Below are 780 nucleotides of genomic sequence, written 5' to 3'. Positions count from 1 at the left end.
CGATAGCTGAGAGGGGACCTCATTGATGTGTATAAATACCTAAAGGGGGGTACCAAGAAGAGGATGCCAGGGTCTTCTTGGTAGTGCCAAGCAACAGAAGCATGGAATGGTTTGGGTTGGGAGGTGACCTCGATGATCATCTTGTTCCACCCCCCTGCCATGGGCAGGGACACCTTCCCCTAGGCCAAGTTGCTCCAAGTCCTGCCCAACCTGGCCTTGGACACCTGCAGGGATGAGGCAGCCACAGCTTCTCTGGGCAACCTCTGCCAGGGCCTCACCTCCTTCAAAATAAATTTTTTTCCCTAATATCTGGTCTAAACCTACTCTTTCCATCTGAACCCATTCTCCCTCGTCCTGTCACTACCTGCTCTTGTAAACAGTCCTCCTGACTTCCCAGTAAGTTCCCTTCAAGTACTGCAAGGTCACCCCAAAGCTTCTCTCTTCCCGGCTGAACAATCCCTTTGTCTCAGCCCCTCAGGAGAGGTGCTCCATCCTTCTGGACGGGCAAGAGGACACGAGGCCACGAGAAGGCGCAGGAAGCTCCACCTGAGCACGAGGAAGAACACCTTTCTGGAACAGACTGCCCGGAGAGGGCGCGGAGTCTCCCTCAGCGGAGATATTCCAGACCCATCCGGACGCAATCCTGCGCCACGTGCTCTGGGATGGCCCTGAGCGCCGGGATGGCCCTGAGTGCCCCGATGGCCCGCTGCGGTCCCCAGCAACCCGGGAGCGCTCACCCACAGCCCGCGGGCGGCCCGGCCCCCTCCCCGCCCGCTCCCG

This window comes from Corvus brachyrhynchos, unplaced genomic scaffold, assembly GCF_000691975.1.
Source record: "Corvus brachyrhynchos isolate BGI_N302 unplaced genomic scaffold, ASM69197v1 scaffold126, whole genome shotgun sequence".
Taxonomy (NCBI): Eukaryota; Metazoa; Chordata; class Aves; order Passeriformes; family Corvidae; genus Corvus; species Corvus brachyrhynchos.
This window is presented reverse-complemented; position numbering follows the sequence as displayed.